The 12,214-nt window shown below is 36.6% G+C and overlaps 1 long non-coding RNA gene across 1 annotated transcript; it reads left to right on the top strand.

Moving 5' to 3' along the window:
* Window positions 1-5,098: 5,098 nt before the first annotated feature.
* LOC139077821 (uncharacterized) lies at window positions 5,099-11,236 on the top strand. The gene is made up of 3 exons (XR_011530341.1): window positions 5,099-5,264; window positions 10,369-10,404; window positions 10,992-11,236. It is a non-coding gene; the product is annotated as an uncharacterized lncRNA (long non-coding RNA).
* The last annotated feature ends 978 nt before the right edge of the window (window positions 11,237-12,214 follow it).

Below are 12,214 nucleotides of genomic sequence, written 5' to 3'. Positions count from 1 at the left end.
GATTCTCACTTATGAGCCCCTAATCCTTCCCCAGCAGAATTGGCTATTTATTTGATACAATAGCTAAACCAGTAGGATTAAAACTGCTTTTGCAAAGACATGAAAAAGTTGTTTACCAAAACGACAGTTAATTTACAGAAAATAGAAACTGAAACTTGAAATGATTGCCATCAGCTTTCTCTAATGTGTACTCAGCTCTTATCCCCTTGGGATGTAAATTGAAAGGCTTTTTACAAAAGACCATTACCGTTCGGTTGAGAAAAAAACAGCCAAATCACCAAATTAGTTGGTGGACTTATGATTCCTAGTCTCCAACTATTTTTATATTCTTTTGTAACATGGTTGCTATTTCTTCAGGCCTCTATAATATTGTATTTAACTGATTCCCAGGTGAAGAAGTTCTATCTAATCTCTCTATTATTTATTATTCCCTGATTTTAATCTTTTATTTGATAAAAACAATTTTATATGTAAGTATTATTAGTAGTCTAAAAATGCCATTTCTCAATGAATGGGCTGAGTCAGCTTGGAGAATAGAGAATCAGGTAATCACCATGAGGGGAATTAACAAATAGAAGAGGCTTGCCCAGCAGAGGGAAGTTGGGCAGGGCAGCATGAAAATATTGCAGAAGCTTGTTGGAAGGGCAAGACCTAGTATAGATTATCTTTACACTTGTAAAATGTTTTGCTTCTTGCCTCTGCTTGAACGCCCTCTGTCATTTATTATGACTGGGTTTATTTTTCCAGTAAGGTTGTAGGTAGAGTTTTGCCCACAGTCACAACAAACAAATCACTAGATCTAGCTGAAGCCATAGATAAATGACATAGTAGGGATTCGCGCACTGATTTGCTCTATTGCCCTCTCTAATTTCTTTTACCATCAATCCATCTAGCTGGAGCTCTCTGAAGGTCATCAGAGGTCAACATAATTTCAATAGGTTTTAAGTGAATGATAGCCTTAAGGTACAGTGATCTTCAGTCATGTGTATAACCAAAAAGCAGCTCCCCTGTTGAGTGAAAGCCTTGTACGCTAGTCATCCAGCTTTGTGTCACATTTCCCAACAGCCCTCACGCTCTGATACACTAACCATCGATTCCTGTAAGCCCAGCTCCTCCCAACACTGATGATCCAAATAATCTGAATTATTTGCCTGGCTTTATCAAAGCTGTCTCATTTTCTGTCTTTATGCTTCTGCTCACACTGTTTCTGCCTGGAAAGTCTATATGTATCTACTTCATTTTCCACTTCATCATCCATATGCACTATAGACTATCTGTCATCAGAACTGATCTTAGCTGACTCTCCATCAAAAAGCTTTCCCTGAACTCACACTGAAATAACATTTTTCTCTGCTAAGTTTCCATTTGTCATATATTAGTGCAAGGCTTTTCTAACTGTCATGAAATGGGATAGATGGGGAGAAGATGGAACTTGAAAAGAAATCTGCTCTTTTAAGGCAGGCCCTGGGGAAATAGGCCTGGCTGGAGGTGATATATGGTCTAGATGGTGTTTTCAGAATCTGAAGATGGTAACAACCAAAAACCAGTGTGAGCCACAGCAAGCTGTCAGTGTAGGACCTAAAACTAGGTATTTCAACAAGTGGATAAATCAACTTAGGGAATGGTGTTAGTAAACAGAGGGAGGATAGGCAGGGGAGCAGTGCAAAGCTATTGAGGAAAAACGGCTAAGAAATAGCAAGACATGGCTTAAGTTGTTAAGAAATTAAGCCTGTTACTGAGTCACTGAATCAGTTACAGACAACACAAAACATAGATTAGGTCAAGATTAGGAGAAGGGTGAAATAATATTGACTCGAAATACTGAGCTAGAAATATTTAAATCCTTCTTGCCAACGGTGAATATAGAGGACACTCATTGACTCAGGGTGAATTTCAGGTCTTTGATTAAGAAGGCTAGAACAAAAATATTCTCTTCCACTGAAAGTGAACACTGAAGCATAAAACCCCAAATATAGCTGCAGGTTCCATCACCTGCTGATTCGTGTGTTTGGAGCATGAAAGGAAAGCTCAGAAACAAAAGCATATAAGAAAAGGAAGTGGCATTTACTTGCAAGGAAATGTGAGGAGGTCAGACTTCAGAAGAACTGGCCCAACAAATTAAAAGATAGGATAAGTTTTTTAAAATTATGAGGACTATCTAGTTTACATTAGTCTGTTCATGGTGTAGAACAGCAATTTTGTCATGATTATTCTATGCACAAAGTTCATGACATATCTTTAGACAATAGTATTGCAAAACTTGAGGAAAAAGTCATTTTCATTTAGGAGTTAGCAACTTACAGGAAATATTCAAGGTTTTATTTACTTGGAGGACTAAAACAAGACAGAGAGACCCTTTTGTGTTTTTTTATATCAGAAAGGAAGGTAATGTAATGAAATGCATGGGTTTTTTTTCTTTCTTCAGCGGTGGGATCTGAGGTACGAGCTTACAATGGCGGCAGTGCCAGGTGTCAATTCTTGTGGTCGTGTTTCCTCCTCTATAGGGCACATTTGTCTACTTACATTTGCTTAACAATTTTCTCAAAGAGTATTATTGATTTTACATTTTACTTTGACTCATTTTATTTGCATAGATGTAACAAGAAATGTTGATTAATATATAATTACCTCCTTGTTTGTTCTGTTTAAATAGCACAATATGATACTAAGATTCAAGAGTTTGCTTCTGTCTATAGGTTTGTAAAGTCCTTATGGTTTTAATTTATTTCTATGTGTTTATTAGCTCAGTTGAGAGCAGATAGAACCATCCAATTCACCTCCACCTGACTTCGTCTGCAGTATGTACTTATAATTTTAAGGGTATCCTTCTAAAAGATACCCAAATTTCTCAGTGTCCCTGCCCTGCCAAGAAGTGACATTCTTTCCTACCTCCAGGAAGGAGATTTCCTGTCCATAGAGCAGGTACCAGATCAGGTCCCTGAAGGATGTTGTAGGTGTCACTTCTGCCTGCAAAACATAGAACTTGTTTGTATCACTGGATTTGTCTTATCTAATTAAATGAAATTAGTAGCATGGTAATGTTAAAATTTTGATTTTTCCAATTATCTTCTGGTAGAAAAAAGGGCAGATTCTTAGTGAACCAATGCAATAACTACATTGTCATGAAAAGTAAAGGCCTTTATTAAAAGTAACTTTGTATAATGCTTAACCATTATAATTAATTTTATGAGTGTTTTCATAGACAAAACCAAATATTACATGTCATAATTTTTTATAGAATCATTAATATTTATGTCTGGACAACATATTAACTTTCACTCTATATTAAGAATTTTTATAGGGTATTTTTTTCTCAACACTGAGGATTCAGAATCAGAGTGTTCCCATTAGTTTTTACACATTTAATCTCTTAAACTGAGGGTTAGAGAGTGATTCAGAAAAAAGAAAAGGGGCTTCTCTCATGTTCATTAAATTAGAAAATTAAATTAACCTCAATTAAATCCCTCTATTAAGTGCCCTTAGTCCTAAGCATTCTCGTTCTGCTGGTCTCGAGCTGTGCAGTCTACCTTCGTGAATTCATTTGTTTCTGCATTGCTAGAGTCTTGGAAATCCTGACTCATTCACTTGGTGTAGTTAGAATATCGTTTGTGGAGACAAGCTCAGCTCATTCGGGTGGCCTACATCCATGAGTCAATTTCCTGTGGTATCAAGAGTATCAACAGTGTCTGGCGCAGTTCTTACTGACTCTCTTTTGACATTTCTTCCAGTGATTCAATTTCTGATTGGTACCTTGTAGAGAGGCCTTTAGGCATGTGTAAAGGGAAAGGAGATGTTGTTGATAACAAGACTGAAAAGTCTAGTTTATTTTTTGTCACAGCAAACAATATCACAATGGAGGAGAATGGAATTCTCTTTTGAGGTATAATACACACTCATTTAATAAAACTTTCATCAATGAATACCATGACAGAAAGAACATATTAAGGACAATGACAGCATTCTGATGCATCTCTAGGGCCTTTCATTTACCCCATAAAGTATACATTATTATTGTCACCAATTGATAGGTTGATTTTAAAAAATTAATTGGTTGACAGTTATTAGACCAGTCTTTGTACACGAACATAAAGATGCTTTAATCTGGGGCCAGCCCCGTGGCTGAGTGGTTAAGTCTTCAAATTCGCTTCGGCGGCCCAGGGTTTCACCAGTTTGGATCCTGGGTGCAGACACGGCACTGCTTGTAGGGCCATGCTGAGGTGGTGTCCCACATAGCACAACCAGAGGCACTCACAACTAGAATATACAGCTATGTACTGTTGGTTTTGGGGAGAAGAAGGAAAAATTAAAATTAAAATAAATAAAAACAAAAATATGCCTTAATTCAACCTGAAAAGTTCATAATTGTTACAACACAGACAGAGTAATCATAGGTAATGATTGCATTTACTTAATCCAGGACTATTTTAACTTGTTAGCTTTTCTTATATGGTGGGCTTGAAAAGAAGAACAGTTCGCACTATAGTGTTGAGCTAATTAAGAATCTGGAGAATGCAAAGCATCACCTTTATTTCTTATTTCTTTTTGTATATTGCTGGAAAGAAGATCTTTGGAGTTGCCCAATGGTCACCTGGGAAACGCAGAGATATTGTATTCATAAAAGGCATCTTAATAATTTCATTATTTTGAGTTTGAGGGTTAAATTTAGAAAAAATAGTATCAAAAAGGAGTGTCAACAATAGCAGCCTTATGTTCCAGGGCCCCACCATCAGGCATCCCCAGTGGGTTCCCAGCTCTGCACATTAGGTTCAAGGTGTCAGCCACGGTGGCATCCCTCTGGGAAAGCTCATCTTCCAAAAGGACACGAATCTCCACCCCACACACAATTCCACCCCTCACCCATGCCACAGTTCCTGCCTGTTACTATACCCCTCTGTCCACTTTCCCCTTGAATGTCTGTCCTGGGGTCCGTACTAGGGCTTAAGTTGGGAGCTCCCTTGTGAAGGCTGGATAGAATTAAGTAAATATCTCTTCTTCCAACGCTTATTAAATTTGTTTGTGGCCCAGTTGCACTACCAGTGAGTTTCCAGTAGGGGAAGTAGAAACCTTGGCCAATAGCAGCTGGCCACTCCCCCAGGGTTTGTAGGCCTGAGCTTTCCTGCTATCAGTTGATTGGAAATTCCACCTAAATGTGTCCTTGCCTTATCCTGTTCTGATGTACGTGTCTTCTGATCAAGGGACACCAGGAGACAGACAGCAGGTGATGGGCATGCCAAAGAGAAAAAGAAGTCTTCACACAACCAGTGGTGAGTAGATGAGGATGAAAGCCAATTGTTCCAACTGATCAGGAAGTCTAGAGCTTCTCCCTTTGGCCTTGTAAGGTTAGCAGGCTTTATGACTATAGCGTCCTCTGGCCTTTACAAGTTACAAGCTAAAGTATAGAAGAAGTCAGAAAATATCCATTCATTACATTCACCTGAGAATTGTCCAAGAATTAGTTGTGGGAGCTGTGATTCTAGGTGTTCTCTATTCTATGTGTAAGAATCACGTTAGACCTCGATTCCTCAATGTGACCAAATTATGTAGCTTCTTGCTGAGAGCAGGAAGACAAGAAGACTTCTGAAAACTGTTTCTTATGACTAATGAATTTTCAATACATAGCAAGTCATACTGCAGAAGTATCAGACAGAATTCGCATAGCCTTGGTGTGTTAAATCTTAAAGTTTTTAACAAGCTCCTTTCTGAGGATGGGGAAATTGAGTGAAGGTGGTTGAAAGGTACAAACTTCCAGTTATAAGATAAATAAGTACCAGGGATGTAATGTACAACATGATGACTATAGTTAACACCGCTGTATGGTATATTTCAAAGTTCCTAAAAGAGTAGATCCTAAAAGTTCTCATCACAAGGAAAACACAAATTTTTGTAGCTATATGAGGTGATGCATGTTAACTAAATTTATTGTGGTAATCATTTTACAATATATGTATGTCAAGTCATTATGCTGTACATCTTAAATTTATACAGGGCTGTGTGTCAATAATATTTCAAGAAAACTAAAAAAAATTAACTGATGAAACTTTTTTAAAAGAAGTTAATTTCCAAATCAACAATAACAAATAATCAACTCAAAGATACCCGTTGTTGGTGTCTTTCAGGAACGAGAATATAATTTTCAGACTTTTAAATTTTTTATTTTCTAGTTAGTGGCAAAAAATAATCTATAATAGGCCAAAATTAGTAGTTAATTATAGTGGAAGAAGAAAAATTTCCTGTATCTATGTTGAATACAACACTCCATTCATCTGCTTAATTCTCTTCAAATAGGACATAATTAAGGTTTTCTAAACTCCTTTTTAGAATGACCAAAACAACATCAGAGGAAAATGGTCATGTTCACAATTAAAGTTGGTTCACCACTCTGCACCTCACTCATACATAGAACTGGGCTCTTTTACCACCAAAACATATGTTTAACATTAAAATATCTGTATTCATTTTTTTCTTCCTGAAAGGATTTGTAGGAGTACAAAGGTAAATTGCTACAAACCCCAATTCCCCAGGTAACAATATTGTTGTGGGTGTGAACGAATTGATTCTGACAAGGCTATTCCCAATCTGGTAGGACACTGTAAAAAACACAAGAAATCGTAAACTCATCAACATTGAGTCAACTTAGTCAAACAACTGTAAACATTTTATTGCTCATTTAAATTTATTATTTGCAAGAATTATGAAACGTAGTGAATAAAGTTTAATTCCCTCAGATATTCTACAATAATTATACACCCTCAAATTTGTACTTTAAAGTCTAATTTTATGTTCTGGCACAACCATAACAATTTTACTTTTAGAAAAAGTTACTCCCTTTTTGCCTTGATAAACAAAAACACATTAGTTATCTTACATGCACTCTCCCTACATTCACACTGATTTAAATTCTTAAAGTAGTAAAAATGAACATGCACACTAATAGATGCTAAAGGTGTTTGCACATACTCTTCATTCTCTTTTCTGATAGCCACCTTATCATATATAAAAATAAGGGACAGAATATGTTAAAACTTTGCTTGAATATCTAGAGATTATTTATTAATTATTTCAACGTAATATTAGTCCAAGTTCTTAAAGTTTACTCGTACATCAACATTCAATTTAAGTTGACACATTACAGACAAAGATTTGTGTTAAAATTTTGTTCGATATGAAATCTGAAAAGTTTTTCCCAGAGTAAGTATAATTTTACCTACACAGTGTAATGATTTGTAGCCCTATCTCAAGTTCCGGGAACAAAACTTTTTAAAAGACAGTAGTTACTATAATTCAGTTTAGCTGAACCATAAAACCAGCGTGGGACATTTAGAGAGCTCTGATTAATCAGGGTATTTTATAAATTAGAAAAGACATGCCAACATTAATTCTAACATTGTGATAAAATTAGGAAGAAAACACGTAATTTATTTAAATCAAGACTACCAAGACATATGTATTTATCTAAGAATTTCCCATGATTAGAAATATTAGTGGGGCCGGCTCCGTGGCTGAGTGGTTAAGTTCGCGTGCTCCGATGCAGCGGCCCAAGGTTCGGATCCTGGGCGGGGACATGGTACCGCTCATCAGGCCACGTTGAGGCAGCGTCCCACATCCCACAACTAGAAGGACCTGCAACTAAGATATACAACTGTGTACGGGGGGGTTTGGGGAGATAAAGCAGAAAAAAAAAATATATATATATATATATATATATTAAAAAAAAGAAAGAAAGAAATATTAGTGAGGGGCCTGCCCTGGGGCTGAGTGGTTAAGTTCAAGTGCCATGCTTTGGCAGCCCAGGGATTTGCCGGTTCAGATCCTGGGCGCTGACATGGCACCTGTTGTCAGGCCATGTTGAGGCGGCATCCCAAATGCCACAACTATAAGGACCCACAACTAAAATATACAACCACGTACTGGGGGGATTTGGGGAGAAAAAGCAAAAAAAAATGAAAATATTAGTGAACTTCATTTTAATTAAATAGAAAACCCTTCAAACTTTGATTTAAAGTACCAAAGTCCTTAGCATTATGTGGCACTTCTTACCCATCTGCTTTCCTTTGCTTCTTACCTGCTCACTTAGCAACCAAGTCCATTAATTCAACTCAGAACTAAAATTCTATATTTTTCACTCTGAGTTACAGATCAGCAAGTCACCTGGGTTTATATAGATAAGCAAACGAAAACAGCTCCCTTAAATTTAAGAGTTGTCTAACCTAATAGATTAATTTTCTCCAGAGATGATAAAATATATACAAATTTGTTCAAAAGATATTTACATCCTACAGCAGGAGGTCATTATCAAATTCTGGGCAAGTGAATACTTTCCTCTCTATTTTATTATGCACTTTTTTTTTTTTTGGCTGAGAAAGATTTGCCCTGAGCTAACATCTGTTGCCAATCTCTTTTTGTATGTGAGCTACTGCCACAGCATGGCCACTGACAGACAGTGGTTTAGATCTGTGCCCAGAGCGGAACCATGGCCAATGAAGTGGAGCATGCCAAACCTAACCACGAGGCCCCTGGGGCTGGCCCTTTATTATGGACTTTTATGTGCTGTTTATTTGCAGTCCTCATCCAGTTGGATTGTGGGTCCAGTTGAGGTCTAGTAATACCTTATTGTTGTCATACAGAACATTCCTCGCATCTTATTTTGACTCATTTTGTAAGATTTTCCTGTTTTCTTTTGAGAGAAAGGAGAGAGAAATTTATATACTTGAAACTCTTTAGCATTTTCAGAAGGGCATGCAACTCCAGACAACTCAAAAGCAATTTCCACTGCAAAACATGTTCAGACTCAGTAATGCCTGGTTTAGGCAAGCCAAGTGAAACCTTCTCAAAAGTTAGAACTTTCCGTTTTCCAAACCATGCGAAGCCGTCTTCACTAGTTATTGCTACAGCAGTGATTGAACTTGTGTGTGCATAAGGATCACTTTTAAGGCTTATTAAAATACAGATTCCTTGGCCCTCACTTGGCAGTATGTGATTCAGTAGGGAAGGTGCAAGAATTTGCAATTCTAACACATCCACACTGGACTGGGACGACTTTGAGAACCGTTGTTCTAGAATGTTCATAAAATGACCGATTTTTGTACCAATTAACCTGCCAAAGTTTCCTGAGAAAAAGAAAAAAGTGAAAGAGTAGTAACACTTGAAAACAGACCACTGTAAAGGCTAATTAACCTTTTTTCATAAGAATGGGGAAAAATTTTTATTTCATTTCACACCCACAAAAAGCTTTACAATTCCATTCATATGTCAGAAGGAAGCATAGAACATGAGACTCACTGACTCAGATCTCAAAGAGCGGCTCTCCATCGCAATGAGCATAAAAGTTTTGAGCTCATATTGTGCAAAAATAGAAAACAACACAGAGGATGCTAGAGGGTATCAAAATCTTCAATACAAATAGACCAAAAAAAAAGTTTAAAAGACTATCTGATAGATTCCCCAACACTTTCACTCAAGAGAATGGCTCCCTGACGTTACATAACAAAATCAAAGAGCTGTGGCCTGACAACAAATTTCCAGCAAGAGTCTCAGAGAGAGGCCCCAAATCAGAACATCTGGCTTATTCAGGCTTAAGGAACACCACACGTGGTTCTCTACAGCTCAGTCCACAAGCCCCAGGCCATGCCAGTCTCAGGGGTATTTTTACTTTTTCTCAGTCTTTGCTATTCAAGAATTCTAAAACTTTGGGCTTTCTTCCATTCTTCCCAGGAAGACATAAATACATTGGTACAGCAAAATTTTTCCTTCTATTTCCTTGAAATTTTATTAAGAATTCCAGAGTAAAAGAATCCATCCCTTTCCAATTTTTTTCCCTAGTGGAGCAAAAAAAAGGATGAGTGGTCATGAGTTCTTCATTGCCTCAACTCAGGCTAACCCCTTTTAGTGATATAAAGGAGGATAAATTGGAGCCAACATCCCCAGGGCCATCAAAAACAAGATGTGCAAAATCGTTTCCCATGCTTTGTTAAGAATTTTTAAGGGATTGGTATTTAAATTTTGGCCCTTTATAAAATGCATAATAAACTTTATAAATATAATTTGACTTTGCCACTTCAACTCATATAAACAAAATTGATTTTCTTACTTATCATACAATGTGAACATACCCTCAGGTTAATTAACAAAAATCAAAACTGTTACCTTAAATAACTGCATAATTTTCACACATACATATAAATAATGTGTATGTGTGTGTGTATATATGTGTGTACATAGAACTAAATTCTGCAAGTTATTTGATCATTCTCCTATTGATGGAGATTCACCATGGTCCCATTTATTTTGCTACAATAAACAAAGCAGCAATAGATATTCTAAGTTTCTGGACTTAAGTATTCTCTCACACTGGTGCTTTAATTTTTACAGGCTCAAATCCCCAAAGTGGAACTGCAAGGTCAAAAGGTATTTTGTCTTTTTTTTAAAAAAAATTATTGCCAAATTACTTTACAAAAACTTTCAAACTCATGTTTCCACTAACAATACATAATGTTGGTATCCCTGAATCCTCACCAACACTGAATTTTTTAAATATAATCTGATGAATGAAAAAAAAGTTTCTTCTTCAGTTTGAAATTCCCTGATCACTAATTAGATTAAGCATCAACATTATTCCTTTAAAACACAAATCCTGAAAATATGTATAACTGTAATACACGTCAAGAGTCTATAAGCCAAGAGTCCTGGTAAACTAAATATCAGAATTCCTAAGGGAATAGAGCTCTGACTGTGGAGCTGGAAAGTCCTCTATAAATCCTAGCTCTTCCACCTACTAGTTTTGTAAATGTGGAAAAGTTGCTTAACTTTTCTAAATTTCAGTTCCTATAATATCTCTAAATTGGACTAAATCATCATACTTACTTCTTGGGCTGTTGTGATAACGTTGAGGAGCAACATCTGTTAAAGCGGCACATAGAAAGCAGCAACAAACGTTGGCTAGTATTACAAAGATGCTTACCACCTTTCATACGCTTCTCCTTCTTTCTCTCTAGGATCTTTAGTGAAACATGTGGATGCAGAACAAGAGCAGAATGATGTCAACTTGATCTCGATGTATTCACATGTGAAATATCTTAAAATATTTTGCTAGCAAAACAAAAGACGCCTACTGTCTTAATTGGGCACTGACACTTTCTTTAAACAATATAGGCAAATAGTATAAAGTGAGAACATCAGCACCAAAAAAACCCAAAACTAAAATGAAGCAAAACACAAAAAAATAAACGTAAACCCTAATTGTGAGTTCGTGAAATTCTTACTGGTGAGATGGTAATGTTTTGTGGTCTGAATTTCTTCATGAATGAATAGATATCCCCTGTGAAACCATATCATCCGCTCACCCGTTCACTCTGTGTTCCTCTTTCCAGTGTTTTCACATCTTTTCTATTTGTCTCTGTAAATTCACTCATTCTTCCCAATCTTCTGTTCCTATACTTTGAATCTTTTATCAGTTGATAATAACCTTTATCAAATAGTAGTTTGCATTTGTTTATCCTTGGCTGATTCAAAGCACTTGGTATAATTTCCTTCAAATCATCTTTCTCCCATCTCACAATACTGCATTATTTTCAATTAATTCCCAATAAACTCTTAATTGTCCGTGCTCTTTTGGAGCTAACAGAGTTAATCCCTGTTTGAGTTAATCCCTGTTTAAGCTAATGGGTTCAACTTATTCAACAAACAAATCTTTCATGAAAGCTGCTGACAACCCAGAGAATTAACTGAATCTAGTTTCATTACTTCTCGCTTTCCTTGATCTTTCTCTCTCTTATTCTTTGGGAAATAGTACTGATGCTAATAAATAATATAATGAAAAGTAGAGAAGGAGGCCAGAATATTCTCCTTGAAGTTGATGCAATTCTTCTTGTACACCAAGAGTCAGACTAAAAACCCATAATTTAGGCTGTAGTACTCTCTAAGCTTGTCTTCAGTCATAAGGCAGAAACCAAACACATCTGACAATACGTGGTTTCACTAGTACCTTACACAGGCGCCAAGAATAATAAAGCACTATTGTATCAGAAACAATGATATAACATATTTCAATTGGAATTAATTTTTCAAAACGGAAATAACTTGATTGTTATTTTTTACTATAAAAGTAACATGTGCATGGGGCCGGCCTGGTGGGGCAACAGTTAAGTTTGCACGCTTCGCTACTGCAGCCCAAGGTTCACTGGTTTGGATCCTGGGTGCAGACCTACACGTCGCTTAT

This window comes from Equus przewalskii, chromosome 20 (genome assembly GCF_037783145.1).
Source record: "Equus przewalskii isolate Varuska chromosome 20, EquPr2, whole genome shotgun sequence".
NCBI lineage: Eukaryota > Metazoa > Chordata > Mammalia > Perissodactyla > Equidae > Equus > Equus przewalskii.
The sequence above is the reverse complement of the archived record's forward strand: the minus strand, read 5'-3'. Positions and strand labels throughout refer to the sequence as shown.